The sequence below is a fragment of the Tachypleus tridentatus genome, chromosome 2 (genome assembly GCF_004210375.1).
Source record: "Tachypleus tridentatus isolate NWPU-2018 chromosome 2, ASM421037v1, whole genome shotgun sequence".
Classification (NCBI taxonomy): Eukaryota; Metazoa; Arthropoda; class Merostomata; order Xiphosura; family Limulidae; genus Tachypleus; species Tachypleus tridentatus.
This window is the reverse complement of record NC_134826.1, coordinates 118,428,029-118,441,625: the sequence shown is the minus strand read 5'-3', so window position 1 is coordinate 118,441,625 and position 13,597 is coordinate 118,428,029.

The following is a 13,597-nucleotide window of genomic DNA, read 5'->3' as shown; positions in this document are numbered from 1 at the left end:
ACGGCTGAAAGGGCGAGCGTGTTTAGCGCGACTGGGATGCGAACCCGCGACCCTCGGATTACGAGTCGCACGCCTAACGCGCTCGGCCGTGCCGGGCCAACAACTGTATTAATCAAAACATTCAACAAAAGCGTAAATTAGACTATATTCGTCTGTTGTGGTATTATTAATGTGATGTTTTTGTTTTTTTAGAGAATTGATGTTACCAACAAAAGGTAAAAACCGTTGTCAATAAATTACAAAATACGTAAATAAAGCTATATCATTTTAAATTATGAAAAGTCAGACGTTGCCTAGCGTTAAGCGTATATGACAGCGGATTAAAAGCTCCAAGATTCGAGTTGCGATATGCCGTGAACATAGCCCCTTCTTTTATTATTAAGAGAATTATATGTGTAATAGCCAATCCCACTGTTCGGTTTTAGAGTGGCCACGTATATGGCGGATACTTTTAGCTATTCGCCTTTTTTCTGGTCAGTATTTCAAAAGTTCGAATGGCTATGCCTAAGCATTTGGTCGAAGTATATGTTTAAAGGTTGGCTATAATAACACCATCTACAATAAGCTCATAAATCAGTAGTGATAATTACATGATATACCTATAGTAAAATGTATTATACAGAGGTATACATGGAAATCAAAAGCTAGCTCCTATTGTTCTTACTAAAGAAGTTCCTTTTTACTTTATTAGTTAATTTATGCAAATAATGGTTGTTTGTGACGTGTAGTAAACAACAATGCATATTTTTACTATATATGTCACAGATTTTGTAATACAATATTTGTTTTTGTTACACTTACAGAAGTTATTATTTAATTTCACCGGAGCTCGTTTCTCAACACCAGGATTAACATTATACACTAAATGTGGATAATGCAATTAACACTCACTGAATTGCATTTTTAATGTGCTAAACGTCTACGTTGAAGGCAATTAATGGAAATTTTTTTACATTGCTACAGATGGGTGCTTCGCTATGTTTTAGTATTAAGCTGTGTGAAAAATTGAACCTTCAATGTATAAATTTTGACAGTTTGATCACCCCCCCTTACAACGTCTTCAACCTGATCCTTTTGTGAAGGTTAGATACATCATGAACAAGATTATCTTGTACAGTTGATTTGTTCAATGTGAAATGAGTCATATGTACCACAAAATTCCATTTATTATAACATAACTTAACAAAAGCATATCCTGAAATAGATGGTTCAGTTGTCTGCCAATTATCCTCCCCCCTCCCCTTTCCCTAATATATGTTGACAGCAGCTGCTGCTGAGATATGATAAAAAAAAAGGTGCCACAATAAAGCCGGATCTTTATATGGGGCGTATCTAAAGTCATACAGACTTAAAATGTACTAATTATTATTTATTTCTCACTTTTCTGACAAATAAAAAGTAGTACGTCAACAGTGTTTGAACAATTGGAAATAAACGTTCAACAAAATTAAAACACAGATAATTTTGAGAATCACTGTCACTACATTCCAGGTTTACTGAGAGGGTTAACAACAAAAAACATACACTAAAATATTGATTCTTTATCCCACACTTATTTCGTTCTTCATGTTTAAAGTACATCTAGAAAATTCCGCTTTTACAACAAAGCTGATTTGTTGTTCTTACCATTGTGTTGATGTAAATGATGGTTTTATAGAGTGAAAAAAATTACAATACAGACTATATAATGCTTCTTTTTTTTTCTGTTTATTTCAGATTAGGTTTTCAACTTAGGTATGGTTTCTATTAAATGAGCCTATGAAGAAATGTACCTTTTTGTGAACGAAGTCAAGTAATATTCAAATAGTTAATGCAGGTTTATGAAACCTGTAGTATATGAAGCAATATCTTACAAAATCGAACTACGATGCAAAATATATGTGCATTTTTTTGCAAAACCACGAGGCTCTTTGCAAACAGTTCAGAAAATTACATAAAACGTAGCGTTCAAGCGTTTGAAAATTTTTATTCATCACGTGAGCTTTAAAACTAAAGAAAAATAATTCAAGGATTATTTTTTTTAAATTACACAGTATTCTCATTCTCATACTGTAAATGACTTAAATTGAATCGTATTTTTCATTAGTAATTACGCATAATTTACATTCTACCAATGTTTCTATTACATTTAAATACATGCGAACTAGACATCTCAATAAAGTTCCTTTGTAGATATTGCAACGAGCTTGGATTTGCTTAAATGATACGTACAGTATATACGTAATGAGTATATACGCATATTTTGTTTTAAATGCTTCATGGAAACATTTTTAATAATATAGCACATAATTTTTGTGTGTCAATGTATGCATATACCCACCACATAGAAAATGCGTGAGCCCGACAGAAATTAAAAGTTAACTAACTACTCAATGAGTAAACTTTAACAGAGTTACCCTTGAGGCTACGTTTAAGACGGGGTTGTTCTTGTAAAGATGGGATTCGTGGGTAAAAGGTAACGTAGAAAAATAATTAACAATCTCTTTCCACAATATAGGTTCACTTAACTGGGCTTCGGGTCCGACCAATCCAAAATATTAGTACAATGAAATTAGAGAATTGGATAACTGTGTTGATTCTAGGATTAATCATTCAAATATTTTTATTATTGCTATTTGAAGTAATCGAATCAGTATTTGCTCATTCACCAAAGAGTACATAAAATATCTAAGTATTACCTTGATGTCATTTTGTTTTGTTTTCTATCAGTAGATAAGTGCTGTTCCTAAGGTTTGTGGAAGTGTTCTGTTTATTACAATAAGTAGCTGAAGTTTATTATGGCGATGACAACAATTTGATAACTCTTCGACAAAATCGTAAACCATAAAATTAGTTATACAAGTTAAACATTTCACTTTACAAGCTTATTGACCATATTCACGATCACATAACCAGTGACTAGGTTCGTCAATCAACTCATGTCTCTCCTTCACTCTTTTTTACAGCTCTTCTTCTTCATAGAGTCTTTGCTTTGATATCTGTTATAGGCTTCCGTTTTGATATATCTTACAAAAACACTTTCAATTCAGTTATTGGCACGGTTTGAATAATACTAACCCATCACATCTTTAAAGTTGCTGTTGTTTTTTTACCAAATAATAACGAATCATGATCTTGTTACATTAAACACATTTTCCTTATTTCATATAATTAAACTGAGCTCTATTTGAATTGTTTCGAGATGACGGTTTGATCTGGCAACAAAAGTTTGTTTGTCTAAGTTTTAGCTCGAAGCCACGCAGAGGGCGTAGTCGTCTCCAATTGTGAAACTGTCGTTGTTTTGTTGTTTTGAACTAAGCACAAAGCTATACAATAGGCTATTTGTAATATACCCACCAGGGGTATCGAAACGCTATTTTTGGCGTTGTAAGTTCGCAGACTTGCCGCTGTGCCACTGGAGGAATTGTGGAACTTACAGACTTGGTTTAAGGTAACTAATCAAAAACATTTATTGTCAGCTTTTGAACTGATAGAATTTATTTCAACAAATAGTGGAACTTGACTGTCACTCTTATATCGCGCTCACGCCACACAATACAAAGCGCGTTTTATTTGTGGCTAGGAGATACTAACCATGAATCCTAGGATTAATAGTCCGCGCGTGTTAACTTAAACAACGCCAGGCCATCTGTATATCTTCAACAGGAGAATATTTCTCCGAGATATAATTTATCTAAATATATACATATACAAATAAAGGTTTTTGATCACGTATTTGTCTGAGAAACTACAAGAAACTATTGACTCTTTCAAAAGACAGATAGATAATTGTTCTGTTTGTTTGTTTGATATTTCGCGCAAAGCTACTCGAGGGCTATCTCCTCTAACCGTCCCTAATTTAGCAGTGCAAGAGTAGAGGGAAGGCAGTTAGTCATCACCACCCACCGCCAACTTTTGGGCTACTTTTTTACCAACGAATAGTGGAATTAACCCTCACATTATAACGCCCCCACGGCTAAAAGGGGCGAGCATGTTTGGCGCGATGAGGATGCGAACCCGCCACCCTCAGATTAGGAGTCACACGCCTTAACCCACCTGGCCATGCTGAGCCAATAAGTGTTCTCATGTAATTCATACATGAAGATATTGTATCGAATTTCTAAGTAACAAACTTCATGGTTGATACTTTTCATCTCTTAATAATTTCTACTATCTGTAGTAACAACAGTGTTAGAAAAAGAATCTCTTAACAACAATCACTCACCGAGTGGAAAATTATTTTCATATTCTGTAAGTGTTTCTTTTCCCCTTTTTCCGGGGTGACGTTGTACTTCTGAATACATAATAAATGTACACTAACCTTCGTATTTATATGTTAAAATAGTGAACTTTATAAAAATGAAAACTATGCAAGAGAGATTTGAACCTAGCGACGTTTTTTTATTTTTGTGAATAAATCAGTCTACGCAGAAATTGACTGCCCTTTATAAGGTCAGAATTTACTGTGCTTAGATACATCTTTTTCATATAACTATGCCTACTGTATTAGTCTGTCTATCCCTCTAAAGTATTTATGTTGTAGTTTATGCCACTTTCTCTATCTCTAAAATCACCTATATTATAAGAGTCTTATCGAATAAGGTGGTTGGAGAAAAATATTACAATTCGGCTTTCCTAATAATTTTCTCTATAGTGCTTCAGAGAGGGAGGGGAATTATAAAGATGGTTTATGAACTTGAGTTTTCCGTTTTTTTCTAATAAACATATATACGTTTAATTTCTATAATACCTTTCTTCAACGGTGTACATATAAGCAGAGTTTGTTGACAGAAGAGTGTTCCAAACATTAGTTGTCCAGGAATATTACACAAATACATTTTAATTCAAAGTGTATATTTGTGTAAATAGTCATCAAGATGATGCACCGATTGGCAAACAATCAGTGAGTTTCTAGCTGCTAATTAAACGTTATTTTTGCGGAGATTTGTTCTTGAATTTCGCGCAAAGCTACACGAGGGCTATCTGCGCTAGCCGTCCCTAATTTAGCAGTGGGCTACTCTTTTACCAACGAATAGTGGGATTGACTTTATAACGCCCCCACGGCTGAAAGGGCGAGCATGTTCGGTGTGACAGGGATTCGAATCCGCGACTCTCAAATTACGAGTCGAGCGCCTTAACCACTTGGCTATGGCAGGCACCTTTGCGAAGGAGGCTTAAGTGTAGGGGTAATTAATTTTTGGCCCACCTTTCATACATATACTTTTCGAATGTCTGCTGTAACAGCATTATAAATCACGATGTACGGTATGCTATGGCTTATTAATAAGATAAAATTTATATTTCGAATAATTACGGTTATATTTTATATTTAACTCTCATCTTCAGATCATACAGGAGAAGGAAAAACATAACTTCAATTTAATTGTATCAAAAATATAATTTTAAATAATCTCAAATCCCATTTCGCTTTGGAATAGTAAAATATTTCTTTCTACTTTCATACCTATCATCTATTTTGCTGGAGTAATAGGAACTGACGTAACTCGAAAATTTTAATCTTGATTTATAATGAGTTAAACTTTAATTGTAATATATTAATGACATCGTAGCGTAATAAGGCAGATAATAATTTAATTGCATCGTTTTTTGTTAGTTTCAAGTGACACGACTACGCAACTAACATTTCAAATTTATCTTATTGTATGGCGTGGCTTTGTTTTCCAACATTAAAAATTATGACAGACGTGATAATTTCTCGATTTTCACATAATATTTATGCTGTAAAATAAATATATTTTTTTGAGAATTAAAAATTACAAAAGTAATTTTAATTACTCCAGGTTTGATGGTTCCATTTTAGAGTTACCTGGAAATAAATTAAAGTTTTTGTTCTTACTTTCGAAATAATTTTGTCTGAAATCTAAAAGTTATCGCACAAACTGTTCTTAAATTATGAATAAAACGGAAAATGTTTCTTAGAATATTTAAATAAAAATGAAATGTCAACAAAAAACTAAGAAAATTTATTCTCTCTGAATTTTAATGTTATGACGTAGAAAAGAATGGCTCAAACTAAATGTTGAAAGTTTTTATTTTGCACTTCACACTGCTAGTTTCTGTTGAGAATATTTTTGATAGAAAAACATTAAACATAAGATTCTAGTATTATTTATCTTTCAATTTGGCAATGCTATGTTTGTTTTTTAATTAAAAAGCTGTTAGAGTCTGCAGCCTTGACTATTAAAATGGCAACTACAGGGAAAGCAACAGGCCGGCAGCATCGACCGCCAACTCTTTCGCTACTCTTTATCAACGTATAGTGGGATTGACTATCACATTGTAACTCCTGTTGAAATTATGTGCATGTTTAGTGCCGGATAAATTTGGCAAAATATTTCTACTGCCTTTCTGTTTCAACTTCGAGAAGTCGAAAAGTTAATTGTATTGTTTTTGAGAATAATATTTAATTAAATATTTGCTTTCACTTTCATTATTTGTCATTTCTTAATACGTGACAACTTTTAACTTTGGTCTAAAGTCTACTGAAAAGCATAAAAATGTGTAAATTCTCATTTTGTGTTGGTGCATGAAGGATTAGTTCGTTTATGTATGAATTTCCGTACAAACTACACATAGCTGTATCTCTATTGAACTGATAGACTAAAGAGAAACCATCTATTCAAGAGCATTCACCACCAACTCTTAAGCTAAGTTTGTGTGAGCAAATAGTGGAATTCCTCCGTGTCACTATCACAACGTATACACGACTCCAAATTTTTATGTTAATAGGTCAGGAACCGTGAACCTTCGAATTTACAGTCCGAGCTCGCTGAATACAAAACTTTGGTTATTTCCCATATGAAGAATTATTATAATATTCTTAACGCAATTATCCACTCTGATCTTCAGTAATTTATACGTCTGGAGAACAAGTTACTTTTGTGCAACCAAAATTCTGATATTTAACAAATTTAAATAAAAACGTTTTTTTAGGTGTGAAATGTATTCCAATTCATTCTAAAACAGCTGTTTTAGAATACTGATATCTTTATTAGCGTGTTCTGTTATACAGAAATACCACGAACATAGGAAATTATATATATATATATATAAAGAATAGTAACAAGAAAGCACCTTCCCGATAAGAATTAAATGTAAAAGCAGTCGTACGTTTTTATATCATATTCACGCAAAATATCGATCGATCACAATGATGGCGGATTGTTTAAAAGAAGCAAGCAGATTTTCCACGAGCTTCAATATATACAAACTTCGCGTGTTATAATTTATTTTTAACTAATATACTTATACAAAAAATACATCAAAGGGCTTTTAAAGCACATTAAAAAACACAAATAAGAAAATCTGACGTCCAACGTTTTTGAGTGCCTTTAAATTTCTTTTTCGGCGACTTGGCGGAGTGAAAAAAAACAAAACACAACTTTGTAATCAGTCAGTAGTTGTGCTATTGTAAGACAAAAATTCTAAAGTCGATTAAAATCATCGTTTTTCGATAACTATCTTATTGACCTTGAGAACGTTAAGCTGAATAACGCAAAAATGTGTCATTCGTTAATTTTATTGGTACAGATTGATCGAGAATAAATACCGCAGTTATATTAGTCGTATACTAATGTTTGTTAACATTGAGTATATTTAAATATGCATAATAATATTTGGAGATAAACAATGTCTACGAATGTTCGAGATAAGAATTAACAAGTAAACGAGTCCCCACTTAGATCAGCAGCAAGTCTCTGGGCTTAGCACCCTAGTGGCAGAGAGGTACGTCTGCGAAGTAACAACGTTAGAAACCGGATTTCGATACCTGTAGTTGGCAGACCACAGATAACCAATTGGGTGTCTTTGTGCTTAAATAGCCCATTGTTCTTAAGACTAAACAAATAGACTGTGCAGCTATGGTAAGTGATATTCACACAAGTAATTTCCCCCCTCCATTCTTTCATTTCAACGTAAAATTACAACCAACATTTTTTAGTTTTGGTTGCATCTTTGCTTTAACTACCTGGCCATGTTGGGCCGATTGTCTTAGTAAAAAGCATATGAAAGTAAAGTAAAAAATGACTTCAGTAAATATGGAGCTTTAGAATTTGTTTATTTATGTTTTCTGGCTGTTTGCCCGAAGCCATTCAACTTCTTATCTGTGATGAGAGACCCTAATTTTGAATTAATAGATTAGAGGGAAAGCAAACATTCGACAGCACCCGCCATCCACTCTTTGGATTCTTGAATTTGACAGTCACATTTATAACGCATCCACGTCCCTCAACCGTGAAGCACGATTTTTTGTGTTTGCATAAAAAGAATTCACAGATCCACTATCTAGCACACTAACCGTATGCCAACTCTTGGCCTCAACTTATAGAAACTCTGCAATACAACTAGGTTATCAAACATGTACATGTAATGAACGTATTTTTATTTCATTAATTACATATAAAGACAATATCATACAACATACTATTATAAACACGGTTTCTTCGTGTTTCTTCAAATAACAACGAAGAAAAGCGTATGGGTAAATATTTTAGTTTATTAGTTAATACTGTAAAGTTTAATTAGGAGAACGAGCATTAATAATTAGAAAGCAAGTTGTTATATATTAATCTTAATGAGCATTAAAAATATTTTCAAATTTTCAGATGAATGGCTAAGCAGGTATTCAGAATAATGCATTATTAATTTTTTGTCAGTGATTCACTTAGAGCACTGATCTAGCTTTGGAGCATCTAAGGTCTCTTATAACAACTCCCCACCCAGCGGCTCTGCGGTATGTCTGCGGACTTACAACGCTAATATTTGATACCCGTGATGGGCAGAACACAGATAGCCCATTGTGTAGCTTTTTGCTTAATTCAAAACAACTACAACTCTTATAACAATTTTCCGTTGTTACCGCCCTCCAGTGGTATAGCGACATGTCTGAGTACTTCCAATGCTTGAATCTGGGTTTCGATATCCGTTGTTGGCAGCGAACTGACAATGCATTGTGTAGCTTTGTGCTTAATATCAAACAAACAAAAAAACGTTGATGTCAGTTGAAGGCACCACTTTCCATAGTCTGTACGTAGCTCTCGTACGTTGGGTGATCGTCTTCGTTTCTTCGTTGGATGTGTATCGGATTTAAACTTATTACTCCATAAATACCTAATGTATTTGAGCCTGACGATGTTTTTACTCTCTATTTTTGTGTAGCTATCTACTGTCCGAACGATCGTACACGTTTAAAATGATATCGAATATCATTTGGCGTGGAAAAGTACTTCACGTTCGAAAAGAAAACATTGAATATTCTTGTTTGTAATAAAAATTTGCACACCGCTGTTGTGTTTCACACAGTTTCTATGATCGAAACTAAAGAGTATTTGTTGGCAAAGGTAATTTGAAACAGTCTCCTTAGACCTAAAAGAATTCACTGAGAGCTCCACCGGGACTATAGCTGTGTGACAGCTAAAACAGAGCACCGCTAATATCAGTGACTTTCGAATGATGTGCACTTGTGTTTATTTATTGCACTCAGTTTAACTACTTCCCATAATGTTCTCAAAACACAATATTAGATTGTTTTGTTTGGGTACTCATGGCAGTTAAAACTGCGAAGTTACCTGACCACATTTGATTTATATTGGTTTTTGTTTCCAATATATTATATGAAGGATTTGGAAGAAAATATCTTTTATGGCTGTGAAAAGTATGTACACAAAAGTTGGTTGTGGAGAAAAAAAAAAGTCAAACTATTTTTATGGACCAATCTTTGATTTTATTTTAGAATCCTTGGTGTTAATTCCTATCCTCTCACAAGGTGGCTAGTACCTGCTTTTTGCGTATTTTTCAGCCTTGGGGTTCGACTGAACAAATTTGTTTTATCCATTATAAATTAGCCAGACAAGCTGAGGGTCCCACCCTTCCTCCTTATTCCCTTGTTCAATTATGTATATAATATATTCTCTCATGTTTTTTAATTTCAACATTTTTTTTAGTTATTAAATATCAGGTTGATTAATAATCATTCTTTAATAACTTGTTTCATGTAATGTTTGTTATAAGCTAAGATTACCGATAACGTTTTTTTTGTTGTTGTTGTTCACGAGCTACAACCAACGAGAAGACAAACATCAAGTCACACAGGCTGCTAAACAGGCGGGAAGACAAATACAAAAAAAACACACACAAAATATGCGGGTTGAGAGATAAATAAATTGTACTTTTGCCCTCAGCCGTAACAGGACCTTTCAACCGTAAAGCTATGTGATATAATGCACCGCTTGCAAACAGGTGTTTGTTTATATGATGTGAAATATATGGTTAAGAATGACAGCTGGCTAACGATTTTCAAAGTTGCGTATACATTCTGATTAACATTGACAGTGTAACGAAGTCACAATTGTCGGGTTCACTTCAATGATAAAAATTAAACTGCTCTGCGATGCAACAGTAGTGAGTAGAACATAATATGTTCTTATATTTTACGTATATTAAACATTTATTACGCACTTAGTATCAACTTTCGACGTCAGTAAAGTCCAAGAAAGATATGTTTCATTTAGATAAGAGTAGCCCAAGAGTTGGCGGTGGGTGGTGATGACTAGCTGCCTTCCCTCTAGTCTTACACTGCTAAATTAGGGACGGTAGCACAGATTGCCCTCGAGTAGCTTTGTGCGAAATTCCAAAACAAACAAACAAACAAACATTTAGATAACCACAGCCCCCTCGTGGCAAAGCAGTATGTGTATGGACTTACAACGTTAGAAACCGGGTTTCGATGCTCGTTGTGGACAAACCACAGATAGTCCATTGTGTAACTTTGTGCTTAGTCAAAAACAACAATGATAGATTGCCATAACTCTGTGTGTATTATATAAAACATTATACTGTTTTTGAATGTTCTTACATGGTTGCTCTTAAGTACCCCTTTTCCTTATTAACTTACTGTGGTGAAGTTACGGGCTCACAATACTAAAATATGGGAATCTACACTTCACGGTGTACAAAATGCAGATAATGTAAAATGTGGCTTTAAACTAAAAGAAACAAAGAAGCGTTAACTTCTAAATATTCTTCCAGAAGAGTAGAGAGGTGTCACAAAGAAAATGCACCAATTAAAAAACGCGTAATAATAATAAACGACCATCTCGATTAGTTAGGCCTCACTCCCGAATAGCGGCATTTTGCGATTTTGTTTCGCCTTCTTGTTTGACTGTGTATTAACAGGTGTAGCTTTGCAACCAAAATAAGTTTCTCGTTGGCTTCTTGTATAAAAAAAATCTACTACGTCCAATACACATTTTTGTATCAATAATTCACTGAAAATTTTATCAAGAAATGTTAGAAAAGTAATGGAACGAATTGCAAATGTTGTATAGGCTTCAGTTGAAACACACTGTGACACAAACTGGTATCCTAAATTAATTGTAAAACAACAGGAGCACAAGTTACACAGGAAGCACTATCTGAAACATTTACACGGTTGAATGGTATGGGCGTATAAAGCAAAATTATATAGATACATATGTTTTATGTATTGGATCTTACACTGACATACTGATACAGAAAAAGAAATGAGCTTATCGCTTCATATATCACACCTGTGTGAAAATTTTCGGACAGCTTATACCATTTACACGGATGTTAATTTGCACAAAAGCCGTGGGAATTTCTGTCAGATCCCGCTAGACGGCTGTGGCAGCGGCCATAACGAACATTGGCAGTGATGGAGACTATGTATCCTGTTTCTCACGCTTACAAAACGACCGTGAAAACGTTGTTATGTCAAAAACAAATATAAAAAAACGCACACGATTAAAATCAAAGCTCACGAATACAGTGAATGGAAGAAGACAAACTACTGAGTGGACACTCTTTTAAGCGCACACGAATACAAAGAAATGGAGAAGACAAAGAGATAGAATACATTTTTTTTTCTTTTATTAATGCACGAGTACAATGATAGGGAGAAGGTAAATAGATGGATTGGACACTTTTTATGTTATTGTAAGTATAATCCGCAATTATATTTTATTCCAATTCATTAAAACAATACTTATGTTGCTAGTTTGTTATTAAACACAAAAACCACATAATGGATTATCTGTGTTGTGCCCAATATGGGTATCGAAACATGGTGTTTTTGCATTAAAAGTCTTGAAACTCACAGTTGTGCCACCGGGAAGTGATGTTTATAATAAAAGTCGTCAAACAGAATATTTGCTTATTTCAGCATACGTAATTATTTTGTGATAATTGATGACTTGGGATATTATGTTTTACCAAGTGAATTAGTTTGTTCATTTGTTGTTGTTTTTGTATAAACTGTGGCGCTTTTTACATCATCAGCTTTCATGAAAAGCGAAGTAAGCAAATTGTAATAATTATCAATCTTATATAAGTTATTTGCCTACTACAATTTTACAGTTTGATTTTGTTTGTTTTGAATTTCGCACAAAGCTACTCGAGGGCTATCTGCGATAACCGTCCCTAATTTAGCAGTGTAATACTAGAGAGAAGACAGCAAGTTATCACCACCCACCGCCAACTTTTAAGCTACTCTTTTACCTGGCCATACCCGAGCTTACATAGTGTCTATGGTTTGTAAAGATGTTAGTAAATAAAGTTAGAAAGGTGAATAATGACAAAATAATTATTACCTAACGATCATAAGTCGACATTAGCAAATTTTAGTTCCACTGTCTCTTCATACATTTATTAACAACATTTGCGATTCGAAGAAAGATATGATGAAACTTCGCATTTTTTAATTATGCAGTATAAAACATAAAAATTATTTTTCGAGAAATATTTATAAATACTTTGGACGCATTTTAAATAGATAGAGGAAAAAGGCAGAAATAGCGCTATTTTTGTAATATTAGTTTGTTTTTGATTTCGTGTAAGGCTACTCAAGGGCTATCTGCGCTAGCCGTCCCTAATTTAGCAGTATAAAACTAGAGGGAAGGCAGTAACTCATCACCACCCGCCGCGAACTCTTGTGCTACTGTTTTACCAACGAATAGTGGGATTGACCATCACATTATAACGTCACCACGGCTGAAAGGGCGAATATGTTTGGCGTGACAGGGATTCAAACCCACGACCCTCAGATTACGAGTTGAGTGCCTTAACCAGCTGGCCATGCGAGGCTTGAGCAAATTGGAATTATTATCCATCTCATATAATTTTACAGTAAATATTAATAAGATAGTATTAGATATTTATTATATTATCACAGAATCGTAAACAAATTCTTGTCATACTTCGTCATTTCTAAAGTTAACAATTTAATACTCAGTGTCATACTAACGGGGTGGTCCGCCCCGGGAAACAATCAGGAGAGGGTGTGCCATCGGGAGAGTTAAAATACCATTACAATTTTTTAAACCAAATGAAAAATTCGCCAAAGCAAAAAGAAATGTTTTTTAAAATGTTGAAACTATTACAATAGCTTAATGTTAATTTCTACTCTAAAATACGGATTTACAACGCTAAAATCAGGGGTTCGATTCCCCTCGGTGGGCTGAGCAGATAGCCCTAAGTGGCTTTGCTATAAGAAAAACACACACAAAACACATACTCTAAAATAAATTTTTATTTTTATTGGCAATACAAACTTACAAACGAAAAATTAAATATTTCATAATAA